Below are 23993 nucleotides of genomic sequence, written 5' to 3'. Positions count from 1 at the left end.
GTCTGCATACATAATCATACCCCACAACTGTACAGATATGTCCAGAATGTCCAGTAAAGTGGCCCATATCTGTTGACTATCAACCTGTCCCCCTGGGAAATCAGTGGGATGATCCCAGATGTATAGAGAGCAAACAACTGATTGACACACATCTATGAGAACAAAGCTGGCACACTAGCAATTCCCAATACCTTATGTAAGTAAGAAGCCATGTATGCCCCATTTACACCCCAACTTGTCAAGCTGTGGTCAGAGTGTATACAGTAACAAAGTGAGATGTATGTGCATAATAGTAATGTGGAATCTGGTACTGTGTGTGGGAACATTCAGGTGGTGCTAATAAACATTCCTCCCACAGGTCTGCCACCTACCAACACTGTGCCCAGAAATACAAGAATGATATGCAGTTGCTCTGAATAATGAGGTATTACACATCACTGTCACCCACACTGTCCTACAACACATAACTGTCTAGGAAATCTGTGTAAGAGTGTTGTAATACAAGGTCAGAATGCAAAAGCACAGGGGATTAATAAGACAGAAAGCAGACAGGAGATATACAGCAATATCTATATAGCAGACACACCTGTGATGGGCAGTGTTTAGACTGTAGAAAATACAGCCATGGTCTGAATCCTGGGTGTGGAATTAGGTTGCGTACAGAATCATACCCCACAACTGTACAGATGAGGCCAGAATGTCCAGTATATGTGCCCATATCTGCTGCATGTCCCCTGTCCCCCTGGTAAGTCTGTGGGATAATCCCAGATGTTTAGCCAGTAAACAGGGAATACAAGTGATTGCCAAACATCTGTGAGAACACACCTGTCACTGTAGCAATCCCCAAAACTGTTAGGAGAGTAATATTTCAAGTATGTCCTATCTACACTCCCATGTTGTCAATCTGTGACCAGAGTGTGTACATTAACAGAGTGAGATGTATGTGCATAGTACTAATGTGTAATCTGGAACGTTGTGTGGCAACAGTCAGGTAGTGCTAAAAAACATTGCTCCCACAGGTATGTTGGATACAAACAATGTGCTAGTGAGGGGTATACTTCCGGTGTGGAGCACTTTGTCCCCATGTTTGTGATGATCAGGTCTAGTATATTATCTCCCCTTGTGGGAGAGGTGACTAGCTGTTCCATTGCATTTGAATTTATGAATTCCAGGAACCTTTGGGCTAGGGTGTTAGGGCTAGAATAATGCACCCAGTCTATGTTAGGGTAGTTGAAGTCTCCCAATATGATGGTGTTTGGTGAGACATTCATATCCTCCAATGTCTTCAGGAAGGCTGAAAGGGGTTCCTGAGATTGGGATGGTGGTCTGTAACATGCTACCAGTTGTATAGCAGTTTTGCCTATGGTTAGTTGCACCTGGATGGTCTCTGATGCTTCATGTGTTGCCACTAACCTGGAGGTGTTGGTGTCCTTGATGAATATGGACACCCTCCCTTTTGGTTTGGCCCGAGTTTTGTGGCCAAAAGCATGATACGAGGTATAGCCTGGTAGTGCTGGGGTGCTCTCAGGAGCCTTGAACCAGGTTTCAGTTACTGCACAGACATCGATGTTCTCCATACTGAGGAGTGCTTCGAGAGCCTGCATCTTGAGATTTAGACTTGCTGAGCAGCATTACCCTTAATTTTTTTCCATTTTTGTTTTCTAAGGAGGTGGGTTTGTCTTTTGAGCCTTGCCTAAAAAAGGCACTATGGGGGTGGCAAGAGCCTTAGCCAATATCCGGAAGCCCAGTGGTGACAGGTGCAAGCCGTCCCTTGCGAAGCAGCGTGGCTTGTCTAGCATGTCATCCCAAGAAGACAGACATTGGATCCCCCTAGAATGACACCAGTAATTGAGCCAATTATTAAAGCTGATCATCTTGTCTTTGTATTGTGGCATCATTCTTGGTGAGGGCAAGATGCTGCTCAGGGTCAGGGTCATACCAGCCTGGGCTACATAATCAGAGAGCTCCTCTATGTCTCTTTTCATGTAGTCCAGGGAGGTACGTCTCAGGTCATTCACGCCGGCATGGACAATGACAGAGTCATATTTGTACTTGCTTTGGAGTGACCTGAGTGCGTGTGTTATGTGGCGGATCCTAGCTCCCGATAGGCAGCTCACTGTTACCCTCTCCTTTTTCAGCCTGGTAAGCAGAACGTCAGTGTGTCTGACTATAGAGTCACCTATTACTAGTGTATCAGGCATGGTGTTTGGCCTTAAGGGCTGTGATTGTTTGACACACTGATTTATTGAAGTATGTATTGCATGTGTTATGTTTTGATATGGTGGATTTTTGGGTGTCTGCTTTGGGAGCCTCTCTTGTTTTGGTAAGTTTTCTGTTAGAGCCTCCGAGTATGTCTTTGTGTTATTATGTGTTTGGTTTGCAGTTGTGGTAGGTCTATATAGGACTGGGTTTGCTGTGTGTGTGGTTACCTTCTCCTCCTTTCTGGTCTTGCCAGTCCTGAGTTGAGAGAGTTCAGCCTCCAGTTTGGCTATATAGTTGCATCTCTCACATGTATTTGTGTTTGTTGGGAGGAGGAGAGCGTTGTCTGTGTACATGAGACAATTGTGGCATTGTCTCAAGATTCCCAGATTAGCCAGCTGAACCGGAGAGGATGCTAGTAATCTACCACTCGACATGCTAGAATATTATAAGAGAGTGTTGTGCCTTTAAGGGAAGTGGGTACTCACAGGGGTGGTAGGTGGATGTAGTGCTTACTTTAGTTTGAGAGTGCTTACTTAGAATAGAGGTTTTGAGAACAAGTGCTAGGCTTATAATAAAGCGAGTAGACTGATTATTATAAGAGTAGAGCTTTCTTAAGGGAAAATTTGAAGAGCACACTTGGCGGAGCCAGAAAAAGTTTAACCTTGTTTAACCGGGGATTTTAAACAGGGAACTTCAAAAGAGCTAGAAATGGTCCAAAACAACCAATTACTACAAGCTCTTGTGCTGAGGTCACTCCTTCAGGGACAGATAGGCTGCTCAAGGCTTCCCACTCCCACTGGTGAGCAAAGAAACGTCCTTCTATCCAAGTAAGGCAATGTGTAAATGTATTAATATCTAAACAGATACACCATATCTATCTATATATGCATATATTTATATATATATATATATATATATATATATATATATATATATATATATATATACATATATATATATATGAATATATACATATATATGAACATATATACATATATATGAACATATATACATGCAAATGGCTACATCGGCACATATATATGTCTACATATACACTACAAGTTACATAAATGTAAATAGATATATATCTATATAGGTATATATGGACATAGTTATAAATCTGTAAGCAGATATATAGCTATATATCTATATAGGTCTATATGGCCATACATCTGCAGATAAGAATGGTAGATTAACTAAGACATATATGTCCACATGCACCGTTAATGGGGTTGAGAGGCCCCAAACAATATACGTCTTTTACGAATAAGAATACCCCCCCACAGCCAAACACGTCCACCCTGCAATACTCTACCAAGTGTTGCAGATCCCATAATGAGGACCTGACATGCCATGGGCACAAGATGTTAACAGTACTATATCTCACCTGTATGATGTCTGGCAGGTATTGGTAACATATAATGCAGTACAGTCTGGCTCCCATAGGAAATGTAAATTGTGGAAGCTATCAACATCCCCAGGATACATATACGCAGACACATATATGCAGATACAAAAAAATATATATATATATATATATATATATATATATATATATATATATATATATATTCTATATATATATATATATATATATATATATATATATATGAGTGTGACTACACATACACACACAGAGATATGTACAGTGAGATACATACGTAGAAGGTGCACACAATATGGAACAGCCACTATGCCAACAATTAACACCTTAACAACTGGACACTGTATGGGCCACTCATACAAATGACAAACATTGCCTGCAACATATAACCACATAGAGGTCATAGGATAAAAGACCACACAGAGGTTTGCAGAAATGGAAAACCTTTATTTGTGTACTATTATATTTTTATATGCCATGCCATACAGCTGTTCAGACACTGACATCCATATAAACAAAGTAATGCAATTCTGAATGAAACAGTTATACTAATACAGTAGTCTGGAAAGGTTCACAGCTGTTGCTGTCCAGGCCAAGCCCTTCAGATTGTACAATAGTAAAGAGAGAATGGACCACAGGATACCAAACAATCAACAGTAAGTAATGCAGGTGCATAGTTTAGCAGCCTCTATCTACACTCTGTACCAAATCACTAGGTGGTAAAGACTTCAGTTGACCAAATGGGATGTAACTGTTGCATAACAAGGCATAACTGACACCATCACAAGAACACTGACAAACAGAACAGTCTGTATGGCAGGAGGCAGTAGGCCTGCATTAATCCAATTTATGTAAGCAATGTAAATATAGGTGAATTGTATGGTACTGTACATCCAGATACCTTAAGGCAGCTCACCCCTGATATCTCCACATTTTGTAACAGCCTAGGTTATTTATGGTGCATTCCCCCCAGACTCAATAATACAGGGTCATATACCACTGTTACATACACTGGCCTCTGAAGTGCATAATAGCACACATGTATTGTGTAGGTGAAGCCAACACATATATGGCCGCAGCCCCACCGTATGTGTGGGGGCTACAACAGCAGTGGACTGATGGCAGCAATGGCAGCATGATATACTCACAGCCCACTACAGAACAACCTCTGACAGCATGTCATATGTGCAAAGCTTGGTATGTAGGTGGAGGACATAGGCTGGAACACAGGCCCATATGTGAAAAACTGTTGCCATACACTAAGCAAGTCACTTGTGTTACAGGATATTTTGCAATATACCTTTAGCCAGGGAAAAGAGGTTAGAAGCAGAAATGGATGTAGCCATGTACTGACAGCACTCAACACACACACTTCCAGTGAAATATCTGACACAAGACCTGTGTGGTGGATAGACAAAACATGATAGGCACACCTCTGGCCACAAAGAGGATAGGCCCACATTTGAGAGCTATGCAGATAGACTGCATTCCAAGGTAAACTAGTATGTACACACACACCTTGTAACACCAGTACTATACAAAGCATAACACAACTCTACTCACACTCTGTCTGTTGTTCCTGATTTCCCCTACAAATATGTGGCTGCCCTGAGTGTGCCGGTTCTCCTGTAAGAGGTATTGCTACCTGCTGTCTGTAACACTGATGCCCACACACAGGAAGGATGTCCATCATACAGGAAAGGTAAAGGGACCATGCCCACATGATGCAGGGATTTATAGTAGGTGATTGCCATGACAGTGGTAATTGGATGTACTACACAACAAGCTGCATGCAGTTAGCAAGTGGAGAACACTGATTGGTGCAGAAATCATCACCTGATCACATGCATCACCTACTAAAACCAGGCTGCAATCTATTCAATGCAGCTCAATCCATTTACTGAAGAAAGAGGGAGAAAGAGAGTGAGAAAATTACAAAAAAAAAAAGAAAGACAAATCTCTTTGCAATAAAAGCCTAAGTCAATGGCATTTAGCCAGCTGTCATTCAGCAAGACATCATTCCCACAACAGGTATGTGAAGTATATATAAATGTAATGGAATGTAGTACCTGATCCATAATAATGGGATAGATGATGTGGAATGATTTATATGTGCCATCAAGTGTTGTTGTGATGATGTTCAACTGAACAACTGCTACGGACAATAGTGTTGTTCCCTGTGGGTAGTGGGCCATAGCCGTCAACTGTGCAGGTCAGCACTGACAGACAAGATGTAAGCCATCATAGTGTGTGTTGTGTAATGGGAAGTATGTATATTATGTGGTCAATAGCTGGTGGTGGAAGTAATGCCATTATGATGGACATGTGGGAGCCATGGCCCACCACTGGCAGGGTACTCAGGTTAATCTGTAATGTAGCATGCCAGAATGCCATAGGTGTGTAATAGGGTTACCTGCAATTGGGTCCTACATATACCCCCCCAATATCAGGCCATGTCCATATGTGACACCTGTCTGTTTTGTAGCAAGGCAGACAAGTGCAGCTGTGCAGGAATGTGTTGTGAGATTGTGGAGCTGATGTTTGAATGTATCCCACATATAGGTATGCATATGTGTACATGTCACATATAGAATATATAAAGATATATATGTATATCAGCATGCTTGTCCAGAAATAAACATATACTCATGTATATATATATATGTATATATATATATATATATATATATATATATATATATATATATATATGCACATGTATAAATCACATATATCTGCACATATATAGATATATACCTATATGCACATGTCTACATATATACAAACACACACACAAACATATATGTATGTAAAGACATGTCCCCTATATTACTACCACGGTGTTGTCTGCTATGTGCAAGGTACCAGCACACATAGCAATACACACAGATATCTTCAGCTGGCAGTGTGTGCAACAGGGATGGGTATGTCACCTGTTAGTCCCTTGTTGGGATCACATTGCCCCCATCTGTGAAGTATGCAATGGGAATATGGGGAAGTATGGCAGGTACACATGTGGAGGTTGTCAAGATTGGGAGATATAGAGGAGAGACTACAGAGGTGGTATGTGACACATGTGGTGGGTAAACACCGAGGATGGTGTGTGTGGTCTGTGATGTGGATGTCCCATGGCCCCAATATGGGCACAGTGGGAACAAGCCTCCCACCCACTGCTACTCACAACAGTAGTCCATGTCCTGAAGGTGCTTGATCTGGAAGCTGAGCAGGAGGAGCATGTTGGCCCTGTGAATGTGTACTGGATGCCTCAGACTGATGTAGCACATCCCACATGTGTCTGTGGATCCCAGAATGGAACAGACCCTAGATCTGACCTCAGGGGACAGGAACATGTCTGTGTGTGCCCTGAGGGGGGGACAACATCTCCTGGATGGTTCCACCTGATGGTATTGCTGGAACAGTACATGAGGAGGCCCCAGGTTGGGACATACATGTGATGTGGCCAGGTATCATGAGCAGATGGGTTTGGAGAGGTGGATTTGCTAACCAATAGAACATATACATGTTATTGTGTCACTGTTATAGAACATATGTTGGTAGTAATAGTCTACACACTCCTGGTACATGTCCAACAGCATGCATAGATATACCCAATAACACAGAATGTCAGATGTGCATCATTCTCAGAGCAGCCATACCACTGGCATATCTGGGAACATAGTGGCCCTGACAATGGCATGCAGGTGAATAGTCTGTAACAGGCCAGCAGTGATAGTGTCCACACATGGAACATGGCTACATTCACATAGCAGAAAGTGTGGTACAATACAATATCTGTCCAACTGGGAGGTAACAAATAGCCATACTTAATGAGTTGTGTGTACAGTTTATTGAAGAGATATGGTGGGGGCTGACAGAGATGTATATTATGAACTGTGGTAACCTTGCTGTATGAGTTGCTCAGATCTGTTTCCATCTTTATGTCTTTCAGTCAAGATGGCACATGCATGGTTGCCCACCTATTCCCATGCAGAAAATGAAATATTGATATCACACTTGATCCAGCACTATCCACTGCTGTTTGGCAGGGCCGCACAGGAGTAGCAGAACCAAACCACCCAGTGAAATGAACAAGTCCACAGGGTCAATGATGTCGGACTACACAACCACAGTTATGAGTAGGTCTGGCATCATTGTACTGATCTGCTTCGCAATGCCAGTCGGCGTGCTGCTGCAGTCTGGGGGGATCACCTCGCCACAGGGGGAGGCCTGCCATCCATCTTTCCTGACACATATGGAGGAGCTCCTGGCCAGCCTTGTGGCACCTGCCCATCCAGACATCCGTCAACCACTGAACTCCTTTTTGGAGGTGGATGTCACTCACGCACTGGCCAAGGAGCATGCAGGTAAGGACACAGGGCACATCAGTAGACCACTGTTGTGTATACATCTGCATAGGTAAAGGTAGATCATGCATATCTGATATGTCAGAGATATATTGTGTTGATGCATTGTAGTGATAAACAGATGTCCAGTTGTGGTAGCATAATGGGAATGTACTGTTGATGTTTTGTAATACTGCACACACCTGTAGCACTGCCACAGGTGTCGCCACTGACATTGCATCTCTCTCCCTCTTATGTAGGTCTCTCTGGGATACCACCAAGGCAGCAGCATGTAATGGTGATGGTATATTCCATGCACACATCTAACACACCTACCCTGAAAGCATGCTGTACATGTGCATGTATTGTTGCTGTGAAATGCATGGTTTCACAGGGGTGACCATGATGGGGGTAGTGGAATTGTATGTCAGTCACCTGCATGATAACTAACATCCTGTCATTGCAGAATGTGTCCACAGGGAGTAACATACTGGTGGTAGACATGGTCTACAGTAGGGACATGTTTGGAACAACAGCCATATACAGTGCAACACCAGTGTATATACCCATAGGACAGTGGCACCTGCTGCAGAGATACACTATGGCATAAGGTATTACAGTTGTTCACATTATCAGCTGGGTCTAGGCTGCAACATGTGGTGTTCAGTGTATGGAACACTGCAAAGTGACACACAAGTGTAGGGCATACTTATCATGCATCTGCATAAAAGCTGAAGGAGGGGAATTTTCAGCATGGCACACCAGTGCACTGCAGCAGGGATCCTAAGGATGCTAGGAATGGCTCTATCTGCACATAATCAGGTTCAGGACCTGTGGCAGGCATAACCCTACCCACACAGCAATAGTGACTGCAGCGTATGAACACCATGGGATGTGCATGACTTGACCTTGGAGTAATGCAGAATAGGGGGACATGTGTAGGGCAGACTGAACACACACTGGCAAATACAGATGGCCCACGTTGGTGTATCCCTGCCAGGAGCAGTGACTGCTGTAGTACACACAAGAGGTGCGATAAACCGTCATGATAAGGGTGTGCACACATATGCCCATATGGTGTGCATGCATTGCAGTCAGCAGCTGCACACCTTACACAATCTGTAGACACTGCATGTGAAAGTACAGGACATATGTCACATATTGGGCTCGTGTACTGCTAAGATATGCAGTAATGTGGTCCCATGGAAGATCAAGGATGTGTGTGTCTAATCAATAAAGGTTTGTAAACCCCCCATAGCCATGGTATGCTCTGATGGTTGTCAGTGTAAGAGTATTTTTGTGATCATATATGGTCTGTTGAGGGTGACAGCTGTAAATCACACATCAGGCATTAACCAATGACAACTGTCCATATATCATCCCAGGTATGTGTTGCTGAAAAACATAGTGGCTGTGAGAAGTAAAGCTGACATAACTGACACAGTACTACACATTCCGCAATGGGTTGTACCCCTGTGAGTCATGGTGCACAGTACATGGCAGGGTGCAGAGCAGGTGCACAGCAATACTGTATACATGGGTGCAGTGGTATCCAGGGGAAGGGGCATCACCTAGTGACACAGCACATGTATCACACACATGTATACTGTTGCCAAAATGGATTGACTATAGCTGAACTGAATGCTGTTCTGTACCATACATTCTGCATGTTGGCAGATGGGTAATCGGAGGACTGTGTGTACTATCATTGTGGAACCTCACCTGTATATGTGTGTGTGTGTGTGTGTGTGTGTGTGTGTGTGTGTGTGTCCTGGTGGTTAGTTAGTTTGCCTGCAGGGTCACTCTGGTGAAGTGGAGGGAGGTAGATGCATGTAGGATGAGTGTGTGCATGTGTGTGTTTGTGTGGGTGGCCATGTATGCACATGTGTGATTGTGGGGAGTTCATATGGCTGTACCTTTCTTTGTGACAGTGCAGTACATGGACATGGACTGCCACATTACACACCAGAAATAACTGTCATGTGTGTAATCACAGGACAGCAAATAGTATAATATGGTCTGTAGCATGGAACAGGCATCCAGAGGGAAGGTAGACACCAGGTATACCCTTTATATCGCAGTCAGCAGAGAGGTGAACTACAACCCATGTATGCAGCTCTACTGATGGATTGGGGAAGTACTAGTCAACACCAGAGAGTGTATCCAAATATAACAGTTGTCACATGATAGGCTGAATGAGCAGCATATCTGGCATGTACTGAGCATTACATACACATGACACACCAGTGCGAGATATTATGGATACAACACACTAACCCACACATATAGGAGCCATGCACATCATATCTGGACATACAGAGGGTGCATAGCAAATGACAGCAGTGAGGTCATGTAAACCACTACACACAGGTCAGGCAGGTAAAGTAGTAACAGGCCTTGTGTTGTGGCCTCTTGTGTGGGCATTTAGAGGACTGAGATGTTAATGAGTGTTATCAATGTGTGTATGCTAACAAGTGTGATGCAGGATGGGGTAACAAATGGACATATACGGGGGACTGTCTGTAAAGCCATGGACAGTTAGGTATTATGGAGATATTTGTGTGTTAGGCAATGATGTACAGGTTTTAAACTGTGGCGAGGTGGGTCAGGGTCCCTCCTGCATGCAATCTGATGTTGGTGTCCATACAGACACCAAAGATGATGATATTAATGTTGAGGCACAGGTGGGGTTGTCAGGGGCTGATACTGCTCCAAAGTTTGACATCACCCTTTTAGCCACCCGACCCCTGCACACAGTTTTAGTGACTCTACACACCCCATCACTAGTGGCCATAGCAAAGGGACAGCTGGCATTTGGTGGCAGTGCACAGGAAAGTGTGGTAACCATGCCTACTGTGTCCAGTCACAGCAGGCATAGCCAGATGTCAAGCAGTCTACCACGTAGGCAGTTGTCCCAGGGTGCTCATGGTAGAGCCGCTGGACATCATGCCCCTGGCATAGGTGACATAGCTGGTACCAGCAGAAGCATGTTTCAGGCTGTCATGGTGGCGCAGGCACGTAAAGAATGCTACCACAGACAGTGCCTGAGGCTGCAGAGGGCTGCTCTCATCTTCAAATGACAGCACCCGTGAACTGGCTGTTGCATCCATGGATTAACTGAGTACATGGCTAGATGGTCTGGTGAGAAGATGGCCCTCATCGACCATGGTCTGTCCATGCTTGAACTGTGATGGGAGTGCAGCGACGGCCGCGTGGATGTAGGCCAGCAATGCCAACAGCTGGTAGTCAACATGGATGTGCCAGGACACCAAGGGACTCCCATAGTGGCAGTAGCAGCCCTGGCGGTGTGGGGGGTGTGCTGTCCACACCACACCACAGCAGGCCACATGCACATGGTCCTGGCCAATCCCAGGAGGGACTTGGTACCAGCAGACAAATTTCATCAGCAGGTGAGAGTAGCACATCAAGGCCTGTACCTGGACATGCCCGTGGAACCCTTGGCAGGCACAGTACATCTGTCCATGACCAGAGCCAGTGAACTGCACAACCTGCCAGGTATGGTCTACAGTTGTCCATAAACACCTGTGTAGGGCAGCCGCATGGCAGAACTGTGTGCATGCATACCTACACACTATACAATTACACCTAGGGCAACCCTATACCTATACACACCACATCACCTCACCCAGCTCCCAACAGTACACCCCTCACCCACACACATGGTATCAAATTTATGGCCCACCCTCGACCTCTGGCAAACCAACATCATACCCTGTGCATATGATGATACCTGTGCTACACCTCTGTCATCCATACCATCAATGCAGGGACAGGCTGATATCATTCTGATGCACACATGACTGTACAACAGTGTACCACAGTACTGCAGTATAACATGTAGTAGGGAGTAGAGTGTAAGGCATATTTGGCAGGTACTGTAGCTGTCCAGCAATGATGCCTTATAGCTGTTAATAACACTGGTTGGTTGTGGTCTCTATAATGTTATCCATTTATTTATTTTATTTATTTATTTTATTTTACATTTGTAAATCCATTTGTGTTGTAGGTGAACATGTGTCAGCACTTGGATGCCCTGTGCATATGATGATACCTGTGCCACCCTGTCATCCATACCATCAATGCAGGGACAGGCTGATATGGTTCTGATGCACACGGTGACTGTACCACACTGTACTACAGTACTGCAGTGTACCATGTTGTAGAGAGTAGATTGTAAGTCATATTTAGTGGGTAGTGTAGCCATCCACAAGGATGCATTATAGCTGTTAGTAACACTGGTTGATTGTAGTCCCTATAATGTTATCCATTTGTGTTGGAGGTGTACATGTGTCAGCACAAGGATGGTCTAGGGTCATATTCCACAATGGGGTATGTCATTGTGGTGACACCATGGCTGTGACATATCTGGGATACAGTCTAACACATTCCACAGGTTACTAACCAGTTATTGCCTGTGCCATATGGACAGGTGGCCCGCTGAGATGTGTATACCCAGCAACCAGATGTAGACCCATCCACAAACACTCACAGTATAACTTGGCAACACTGGGACTAGAGCCCTACCTAGCTATGTCATGATACTGACGTGGGTGGCTTACATTGCACACACCGCACAGTGTTTAGGGTGTGGCGTGTTCCAGGTTACATGGTATATGCAGAACATCAACCAACATATACAGTATGCTAATGGGTGATGTAACTGGTGTATTTGGACAATACGTAGTGTAACGTACCATCATATACACATTTACAGACACATAACAGCCAGACACACATCTGAGATACCAGGGCCTATTGCTGCTAACTTGACCATGTCTCCAATGTGTTACAGGTAGGCTGCACACATCACGTGCATAACTAGCTTGGATTGTGGTAACAGTTACCTGTATGATTGCTGGTGACAGTGGTAACCATAATGTGGTACATGGGACATATACCGGGTGTACCTTGGTGTAATTACAGTGTAAACAGCATCCACATCCCCCACTGGATATTGTACTCCCTGAAACCCATGATGACAATCTGCCATACCCACCCTCACACATTGGCCGTGACTGCAATACAACTCATAGTATACCCCAACATTGGTACTACAGGGATATCCATCTCATGCACATGCCACACATGTAGTAGGGTGTTGCATTGTCATGCCTCACCTATGGGCAGCAACAATACTATCTGTACTACTGTGCAACAATGGATATTGTAATAGGAGTATGTGGCTTTGGAAAGCTGTACCCTACAGATATACAGACATGCACAACTACACACACATGCCAGAACACAATGGGTATCCCATGCTTATCACCCCATTTGTAAACCAGTGTTGTGTTGGTACTGTAAGGCTCATGTAGCCGATATGGAGGGCAAGCTTAACAGGGTACATGTATTGTCCCATACAGCAGCATCCACAACTGACTATGGCAATGGGTGTTGCATTGGTTGTGAAGGCCCTAATGGACTTCCCATGTACAGATGTGCTAACACACAGACACTGCTATACTCAGTCATGCACACATACACATGTGTCAGCACAGGGGTACATCCCTGCAATGTAGTCATAGCTGTGCACCTAGCTATTGTCCAAGGGGAGATGGGTTGTGTAGGGGTTGTGTGTAAAGTGTTATACTGCCATCTGCCAGGTGACAGCAGGCAATCAACCAACAAGCACTACTGTCGTGACCCTCAGGGTGAGAATGACATGCATCAGCCAAATCTCCAGGTGCCTTCTGCACATGGTCACTGAGGTGGTCAAGGTGACATGTATACAACATGCATTACAACACATAGTTAGTGTCTGTGATGGAGATCTGTACCCAAGCATGTTCTGTTGACTGTGTTAGTGTAGTGGAGGTACCTGTGGCATGTGGTGCATACAGGGTGACATCTCCTATATGTGCCACTTCTTACACAGATGGGCAGACATGTCAGCGTCAATGAAGCTGAGGTTGCCTGTACATATCCCAGTTGGATAGCTGCCATATGCATATCTGTACAGGGACTGACAGTCAGCTTGGCAAGTAGCTATGCAGTAGCATGAGTGCGTTGACGGACGTCTGACAACAATCTGTATGCCATAACTACATGTCAGATACCCTCACTAACATGTACTGCACAGACAGTAGTTCACAGTTACATTCCTCATGATGGATCATTACCCAGTAAGGGGTATATACTGTGACACAGCTCACACATCAGTGATACAACAGGGAGGCCTCAGTGACCAGTCATGCTCGCAGGTGTGCCTGTTGTCAGTACTACATTAAACACTCTGTTCTTGATTGGGTTAGCACTGTCAACAGTAGTACTGCCATGATCCAGTATATGCCAGTGTGATAGCATGTACCATGGGCTACTAAACCTGTATGTAACACATTCACACAGATAACAGTGCTGTACAGGCCTCATATATGTCTGTGTTCCAAACATGGCACTCACTCCCCTTGCTATTGTAATGATAGCACATAGGTGCATGTATTGTACATGGCATTACATATACTTATTTCCAGTTATTAGACTGGGTTGTGTGTCCTGGTTACCAGGGCTAAGCTATGCTTAGCAAGTATCAACATTACTGCAATTTTCCAGCTAATCTGATTTGTGCACTGGTTAGTGAAGCCTACATGATGTAAGCGCCCGTACGTTTACCCATAGCTTAGCACTGCTTAGCTTTGCACAAACCCATACAAACCCACTTAAAGCTGCTCAAAACTTCCTTAACCACCCTGTATCCGACAGCCCTTGTTCTGCCCAGCAACAAAATGAACAGCTCTTGCAGTTCTTGAACCCAAGGACCCATTAGACTGAAGTCACAGCACTTAACCACTATGCCATGACCAATGTGAAGACTTGTTGTTTTACCAATATAGCTATCAATACACATATGGAGTAGTATTGAACATTTGCCTGTAGTTCCTAAAATGTTTAGTCCTTGTTATTAACATGACTGTTGCATCACATATGTTGTTTTATCATATGTGCACATAGCAGATACATATGATGAGATAAATGTGGGAGGGTGTACACAACTGTGACATTTACTCATGACAGGAATATGGTTGTATACATATAATAGGTCTATATATGTCTACATGTTCATACACATGTATACTCATTCATATGTCTGTATACACTTCTGTATAGTGCTACATATATCTAGCCATGTGTACATCTTTTCATATGTACACACACACACACACACACACACACACACACACACACACACACACATATATATATATATATATATATATATATATATATATATATAGATATATAGATAGATATATGTATATATAGATATATGTCTATATAGCTATATATGTATGCACATCCTATGTGTACAGATATGCCTAGTTATGTTGGCATATATGTAGATAACTATAACTATATGTTCATACATATCTATTCTGATATACTTACTACTGTCAATATATATGTAGATATCCATACATATATGTGCATATGTATCACTATCTGTGTATGTGTAGACATATATGGCTCTGCATATGTATATATCTGGGTGTGTATATGTATATCTATGTACATATACTTACCCATCTATATATGTCAATTTATATATGTGTATATATCTATATAGATATCTGGATAATTATATATACAAATATTTTCACCATATGTCCTGAACATGGAGTGTAGCCCTATCTCTGCCCCTATAGTCCCAATTTCATAGTGCAAGGGGATGTCAGGTATGTATAGCAGGTATAGTGGTAGGCTATTGCTACTGTCATAGGGATTGTCTTCACAGACATGGTGTGTATGGGAGGTCACATCTGCTTTTCACATGTGCGCCATTGGCTATTGACAGACATCCTAAGGACATCATAGTACAGTACAGCTGCTAGTATGTAATGTTTCTGTGGACTACAGCAGAGACATTGGCTAATATATGTGGATATTCTGACCCACTCTGGACAGTCCAGAGGTATACACAGAACCTCTTAGTGCAAAACATGTGGAACAAGCCTGACAACGTGGATGTTAACAGCCATGTAGATGGGTATAACATGTAATGACTGGTATACATTTGCCCCCATAGGTTATGCATTCACACACCCTTGTCTGTCCTGAAACATAATAACCACTGGTACAGAGGTGCCATGGCCACATACTACCCACTAGATATCAACATACATCTGTACAGCATCCCACTGCTCTGTCTGACATCCATAAGGGAGGCCCGGCAGCAGTACATCTGGTAAGTATCTGGACATGACATCTCACTGGATAAGTACACTAAGCTGCTAGGCATGTAACAAAGCACTGTGCAGGCTACAGGCAGACTGGCTCAACACTGGCCTACATTTCCTATAGGGGAATGCACATGTACCTGCATATATAGCAGGCTCTACAGGCATGTCACAGCACAGGGTAAGATACACCTGTGTGAAAGTGCATATCCACAACCACCAATGTGAATGCAGCCACAGCCACATATGGTAAGATAATTACAGTATATGGACTATCTGTTCAATACCATCCTCATATGTGCCACTCAAACACTAACTCTACATATACTGGGCCACTACACAGTGTGGTCCGATGCCTGTCTGTGGTATGGGACATGTGTATGGCCCTACAAACATGTAAGCTGATATGGTAACATACAGTGGAGCAGCATGTAACATCAGATAGGATGGGACCAAGAACATTGACATCTTCCACAGTCTATACACAAGCTTAAGTACATATTAACAATACACACACTGTCAACATTCAACATAAGTACACAGACCTAAGTACTGTACACACAACCACAGAATGTCCAGGTTATACCATCAAATATAACCCCTGCTGTACATAACATGTGTAGCAGTCTGATATCTCACTGGCTTATCAGATATGATGTCACTAATTATGGTGTACAGCACAAATGCATCTCTTAATGCATGACATATGTACAAAGACTAACAGAATTGTGGCTGGAAGCACATACACAGGGCCAATATTGACATGTTGCTATGATAACCTCATAAATTTACTGTTGTAACAGGGTTTGTTGCAACATATGTCCTATGAGGGATATGAAGCCAGTAACTGTCACAGTTTTCACCATCTACAGACTGCAATCCTCATACTACCTTCTGCAGTTCACTGATAGATGCTCTGTGGGTAACACATGAAACCAAAGGCAGCACACACTGCCTAGTCTGCAGATGACCCTAAAGATGGGGATTCCTCATAAACATAGCACTGACATGGCAGGTATTAAAACTTGTAGGACAGCCATATCCACACACACCCTGTTCAACCAACATTACTCCAAATGCAGTATAGCAGCACTTACGATCTGTAGTCAGGTCAGGCACATCCCCCTACTGTGTATTGCCCTGTTTCCACAGTGTATGTTATTAGAGTTAAATCCCCAATCCATCTGAGATGCTGTTTGCAAAACAACAGATCAAGTTCCTGCTCACAGTGAATGAAATGCCCCAACACCAACATGATGTTCCTAGATACTGGATTGTGTTTCTGTGCAATTAGCTATGGAAATGTTACTGCAGCTGTTTCACAAGCAATCAGCTAGAGGAGGGCTGCAATTCGTGCAGAGGCCATCAGCAGATTATGAGCATCACTTAAAATACACATGTTGCTGCCTAAGCAAAGCAGGTGTAGGTCTCCACGTCCACCACAGAGGGAGTGAGAGAGGCAGACAGAGGCAAAGACAAGTCAGGGAGGGGTGGGAGAGTAAAACCTAAGCATGTTTGTGTCACACACCTACCAGCACAGGGTATCAAACCCCTGAAGACTATGTAGTGCTATCATGTTTCTATGCAGTTACTTGATGCATCACATAGGTTACATGTTAAGGAGCCCTCAGAACGTATATGTGATGATGAGTGACATCTGCACCAGAGATATGGTAGCTATACGGTTGGTGTAGTACATGTGCCTGTCCACATGAACAGGTGCCAGTGTCAACACAGCCACACTCTCATAGGAATGCACACACATTGACATGCTTGGCAGGGCCAGGAATAAAACTCATCACTAGTGAGATTGCCACAACATATTACTGTGCAGGTATCACATGCACCGCAGGGGTCATATGGAGGTTATATGGGCAAAGGATATGGGGAGGTGTCTGACATTAGACAGCATGCTTCAGTATGCCAATTGGGGTTGTAGTGAGCGTGAATATTCATAGGTTCATAGGTAGGTACTAGGCTATTGGCCCTAGGGCCTGTATAAGCCTGGCTAAAAAGGTACCCTGATTTTGCTACCCAAGAAAATTATTTCCCTGTGCCCCTGTCGAGCAGAGCCCCAGAGGCAATCCCAAGGGTGAATTTCCTATTTCCCATCCAATCATCAAGATTTTTCTTGAAGAGTGGTAATGAGGAGCTTTGTTTGATATAGATAGATAGTTTGTTCCAGAGTATGGGAAGTCTCTGGGACAGGAATCTATCCCTCCAGCATGTTCTGTTTATTGTGGTGACAAGGTTTAGGTCCCTAGACTGTGTAGCTTGGAGAGTTTGGGATTTCTTTAAGTGGAGCATGTCCAACAGCTTTGGGTTTGACATAGCCTTGTATGTTAGGCAGAGATTGCCTCTGAGTAGGCGACATGTGACAAAGTAGAGCTAGAGTTTTTGAGATGGTCTGATTAGGGCATCTGTTTGAGGCCAGTAATCCTCTTTGTGAGGTATTTCAGTGGCCTTTCCTGTTGTTGTAGATGTCTTGTGAGGTACATACCAAAAGGGGCATTGTACTCTATAATTGGTCTAATGAGTGACGTGTAGAGGGGAACAATGACCTATTTTTTTCCGGGATGAGAAACCTTTTGTGATGAGGTGTGCCACATAGAAGGATTTCCTGACTATTGTGGTGATGTGATTATCAAAGGGGAGACTACTGTCCACCTGTGTCCCACGGTCTCATATCACACTTTCGGTGTTAAGCAGACTACCACCTATGTGGTAGCTCATGGGTACAGAGTTTTTCCCAAAGGGGATGACAATGCACTTTTTGGCATTGAGCTTGAGGTCATGGGTTTGACACTAAGCATCTGTCTCAGTGAGGCCCTTTTGTAGGATGTCCACATCATTAGGAGTTTTGATTATGGCTCCTAGTTTGCAGTCATCTGCGAACTTCATTAGCCAAAGATCTTCTGTGTTAGCCTTTACTTCAGAAAAGTAGATACCAGACAGGAGAGGACCCAGGATTGAACCCTGTGGTACTCTACTTGTCACTGGTCTGAAGTCAGATTTGGAGTTGGCTACTATCACAGTGTGGGTTCTGTCAGTGGGCCAGTTGGCAACCCATCTTGTGATATAGGGATTTATACCTAGTTTAGTGAGTTTATCTATAATTCCAGAGTGAGGGATGGTGTCAAAAGCCTTGGCGAGATCTAGATAGGCTGTGTGAACCACCGTACCCTTGTCTACGGCTTTGGTGACTGCTTCAAAGAAGTCTATCAGGTTTAGGAGACATGATCTGTCTTTTACAAACCTGAACTGGGTGTGATCCAGAGTTTGGAGATTACCAATGTCTTTGTTTACAAGTTCCATGATGATACATTCCATGGCCTTGAAGACCAGGCTCGTTAGGCTAATGTGACGGTAGTTCCCAGGGTCCGTGGTGGCTCCCCCTTTGTGGAGTGGGATAACCATTGCTGTGTGCCATTCAGTTGGGCACAAAGGCTGAGGTGAGGCTATGATTGAACATGGTGCTTAGGTGGGGTGCCAGTTCATTCTGTATTTCATGTAGAACGCAGCCTGGGATGTTGTCAGGTCCCATGGATGCTGTGTTCTTGGCTTTGGAGAGTGTGTTTTTTACCTGTGTAGTCATGATTACAGGAAATTTGCATTTTTCCAGTATAGAGATGGGCCCTTTAGGGGGTGAGAGAGGGGTAAAGTTAGCACTGAACCTATCTGCCAGGATGTTGGCAATATCAGTTGGTTCTGTATATTTAGTGCCATTGTGCTGTAACTCACAGCAGATCTGAGTGTTGCCATTGAGATTCTTGATAGCTATAGAATGCTTTGTGGTTGTCTTTAGAATCAGTGGTGATTTTGTTTTCGTAACTAGCTTTGGATCATACGCATCATACAATGCACACAAACACACACACAGGGTGCCAGTACTGACATACATGGGTGCATTGCTTCACGGGTGTGTGGTGATCGACTGTGCCAGACAGCTATACAAGGCTAGGTGATGTGTATACCTTGGCATCAGGCAACATGACAATGGTCTGCATTGTGGCTCGGGGTGTAGTTTCTGGATTTGCCCACAAAGTTGGGTATTGTATTCACCATCCAGTCACCTGGGGGACTATTGCATGTGGGCAATGCTGTGCATTGCTTGCCATGTATGTGTCCCTTAGTGCATGACATGGATGGTGTCTGTGATGTGCACACCTCCCACATGCATGCACAGTGACATGTGGAACTGTTCCTGTGGTGTCTGGCCCATGTTGTGTACACAGATTTTCATCAGATGTGCCAGGCCTGGCCTCATGTGGTGGGAAATGGTAATGGACAGCAGGTGTACCCTGCAACTACTTTGATAGCATGCTAATGGAATTCCCTGGTGTTAGTGGCATTTGTCCATACAAGGCATATTTTCAGGCATGGTATGTCCTTTGTAGGTCACATTTGATGGCACCACAGGTGTTGCAGGTGTCCTGTAGGGAACACGGGGAAGGTGCACTATCTGCATGTATGTGCCTATTGGACAGATGGACAGGATCCCATGCCCTCTGTAGACCACTGCAATCACTCCATAGTAACTCTCAGTGAGCAATATGCAATGCACTACCAACATAGTGGTGGTTGCCTAGGCAAGTGTGTGTGTATGAGACATGGGTTGAGAGTGTTTTCTTGGTAATACTGGGGTTGCTAACTTTGTTTGCCTTGCCTTGATGTCACATATATGGGTGTGGATTTGCAGCCCAGCCTCTCAGCTATTTCACATCTATTATCCCTGTACAATGGACATTGTGATATATACTAGGGCCACCATATAAGAAATTTGCAAAACCTGCTCCATGTTGGGCCCAGTTGTTACACACTCACAATCACCTCCACACAGGATACATGTTACAAATGCAAACACACACACACTGCTGTCATGTTGGGGATTAGAACTCCTACCTAACTAATTTATTACATTACAGCACTATGCAGTTATAGTACATGCCACAGAGATTACTGGAGTATTTCTTCCCCAAAGGTGTATTTCACATCAGATGACATCAGCAGGATGGCCAAAGTAGGGCAGTCGAATTGTAGGGAGTGTGGCTAGGCTAAAATGCATTGCTCCCTACATAGACATTGACATACACAAAACATCCACAACCAACATGTGTGGGTATAGAACCCCTAACAGAGGTCTATATCACAGTACAGCATGAAGCTGTTATAGAACGCACCACAGGGATTCTGGAGAACTCTTTCCCCAAAGGTGTATTTCAGCAGGATTGCCAAAGTACGACATTCGAATTGTAGTGAGTGTGGCTAGGTAAAAATGCATTGTTCCCTACACAGACATTGAAACACACACAAAGCATCTGCAACTGACATGTGTGGGTATAGAAACCCTAACAGAGGTCTACAGCATGAAGCTGTTATAGGATGCACCACAGGGATTACTGAAGAACTCCTTCCCCAAAGGTGTATTTCACATTGGATGACATCAGCAGGATTGCCAAAGTAGGGCATTTGAAATATACTGAGTGTGTCTAGGCTAAAATGCATTGCTCCCTACATAGACAGTGGCACACACAAAACATCCACAACTGACATGTGTGGGTAAAGAGACCCTAACAGAGGTCTATATCACAGTACAGCATGAAGCTCTTATAGGACGCACCACAGGTATTACTGGAGAACTCCTTCCCCAAAGGTGTATTTCACAGTGAATGACATCAGCAGGATTGCCAAAGTAGGGCATTTGAAATGTATTGAGTGTGACTAGCCTAAAATGCATTGCTCCCTACACAGACATTGAAACACACACAAAACATCCAGAACTGCCATGGCTGGGAATAGAACCCTATCAGAGTTCTATATCACACTATAGCAGTACACAGTTATGGCACACGCTACAGAGATTACTGGCCTACAATCTTCCCAGAGGTGTATTTATAGCTGGATGACATCAGCAGCCTTGCCAAAGTAGAGCATTTGAATTGTAGGGAGTGTGAATACCCTAAAAAGCATTACTCTCTACACAGACAGAGTCAGACAGACACACACACACACACACACACACACACACACACACACACACACACACACACACACACACTTGCCATACCTGGGATTAGAACTCCTACCTAACTAATTCATCACACTGCTGCTGTACGCAGTTATAGGACATGCTACAGAGATTATTGGGCTACAATGTTCCCAGAGGTGTATTTCTAGGTGGATGACATCAGCAGACTTGTCAAAGTAGAACATTTGCATTGTAGGGCATGTGACTCCCCTAAAAAGCATTGATCTATACACAGACAGAGTAAGACAGACACACACTTGCCAAGTCTGGGATTAGAACTCCTACCTAATTTATCACACTACAGCAGTATGCAGTTATAGGATGGTCTACAGAGATTACTGGGCTACAACATTTCCAGAGGTGTATTTTGAGGTGGATGACATCAGCAACCTTACCAAAGTAGAGCATTTGAATTGTAGGGAGTGTGACTACCATAAAAGGCATTACTCTCTACACAGACAGACACACACACACTTGCCATGTTTGGGATTGGAGCCCCTACCTAACTAGTTTATCACACTACAGCAGTATGCAGTTATGGGATGTGCCACAGAGATTACTGGGCTACATCTCTCCCAAAGATGTATTTCAAAGTCAATGACCTCAGCAGGCTTTGTCATAGTAGGGCTATGGGGAGGGCAGTGTGTGTGCATGGGCCATAACCCATTCATCTAGAGGTCAACATGCCACATGCAGGCACACACACAGGTACATGCATACAGCTGTTAGATGACTACTTCCTTGTACAGTCATGTTGCACAGCTAGCACATGCACCACATAGTCTGTAATGCTGACAGATACCAGTGGCTAGTATCTGCAGTAAGTGACATCTAACCCTCATGTGGTTGGGTCCCTTTTGCTGTGTGCTAGGTGGGACAGGCCTGGATGGCTCCTTGTCACAGTCACCCTCTTCCACACATCTCTCTATGTCTACCTTTGGCTTATTATAGCATGTTGTACTTACATATATGTCTGTATTCCTTTCCACTGTGTGTGCAAGGCATGAGTGGTGCATACTGAGGAGTGTGTGCACTAACATCTGAGCCTGCCAGATATGTCTGGTCCACTGGTATTTGCAGACATGGCCTTCATGTAGTTTGTGAGCATGCCAAGTATGACCTTTCAGTATGTTGTTGACTGACATTGCCTTCATTTCTCTAAGTGTGTGAGCATGCCCAGTATGCCCATCTGTAATGAATGTGTGGATCGAGTGCAGGTAGTTTGCACTGCGGTGTTGACCATTGTGTTGTACACCTACAGGTAGCATGCTGTTTCTGCAGGGTATCTGTCAATCATTTGCCATTAACTGTTACTACATTTCTGCATAGGATGAGGGGCACACCTGACTATTTCTACATTTCTACACAGGATTGGGGGGGCAAACCTGACTGTTATTACATGACTACGTAGGATGGGGGGCACACCTGAGTATTTCTACATTTCTACACAGGATTGAGGGTGGCACACCTGACTGTTATTACATTACTACATAGGATGGGAGGGCACACCTGACACTTGTACACATTTGCAATGACTGTACCAGTATGTCAGGTAGTCCATTTCATTCTGTAGTCTTACCTATCATGCTGACTATAGGCATACCAGAGTACTATAGATCTTAGCTTTGGTTGCCCTACATATTAGTGTCTGATGTCCTACCCTTCAGAACTAACATGTCACTGCCTGACCTGCTGTAGTCTGTCTGTGTAGGCCTGGGGGGGAGGTTACCCATAGCCATCATTTAGATGCCATAGCACAGGCTCTGTTTGGGTTTATCTACACCTGTCCTGCTGGCTGAGACTGTTGTTGGGTATGTGAACCCCCCTGATTGGCATGTGTGAGT

This window comes from Protopterus annectens, chromosome 2.part2 (assembly GCF_019279795.1).
Source record: "Protopterus annectens isolate FY-2018-M chromosome 2.part2, PAN1.0, whole genome shotgun sequence".
NCBI classification, from domain to species: domain Eukaryota; kingdom Metazoa; phylum Chordata; order Ceratodontiformes; family Protopteridae; genus Protopterus; species Protopterus annectens.
The sequence above is the reverse complement of the archived record's forward strand: the minus strand, read 5'-3'. Positions refer to the sequence as shown.